Below are 599 nucleotides of genomic sequence, written 5' to 3' on the forward strand. Positions count from 1 at the left end.
TAACTCTTCTGACAGCCATCACTGATATAGAGTGTCTGGTCAGTAACATGGGTCTCCCAGTCCCTCCACTCTGCAGTAAACAGTCATCACTGATACAGAGTGTCTGGTCAGTAACATGGGTCTCCCAGTCCCTCCACTCTGCAGTAAACAGACATCACTGATACAGAGTGTCTGGTCAGTAACATGGGTCTCCCAGTCCCTCCACTCTGCAGTAAACAGCCATCACTGATATAGAGTGTCTGGTCAGTAACATGGGTCTCCCAGTCCCTCCACTCTGCAGTAAACAGTCATCACTGATACAGAGTGTCTGGTCAGTAACATGGGTCTCCCAGTCCCTCCACTCTGCAGTAAACAGCCATCACTGATATATTGTCTGGTCAGTAACATGGGTCTCCCAGTCCCTCCGCTCTGCAGTAAACAGCCATCACTGATATAGAGTGTCTGGTCAGTAACATGGGTCTCTCAGTCCCTCCACTCTGCAGTAAACAGTCATCACTGATACAGAGTGTCTGGTCAGTAACATGAGTCTCCCAGTCCCTCCACTTTGCAGTAAACAGCCATCACTGATACAGAGTGTCTGGTCAGTAACATGGGTCTCC

The sequence above is a fragment of the Notolepis coatsorum genome (genome assembly GCF_963971535.1).
Source record: "Notolepis coatsorum genome assembly, chromosome: 6".
NCBI classification, from domain to species: domain Eukaryota; kingdom Metazoa; phylum Chordata; class Actinopteri; order Aulopiformes; family Paralepididae; genus Notolepis; species Notolepis coatsorum.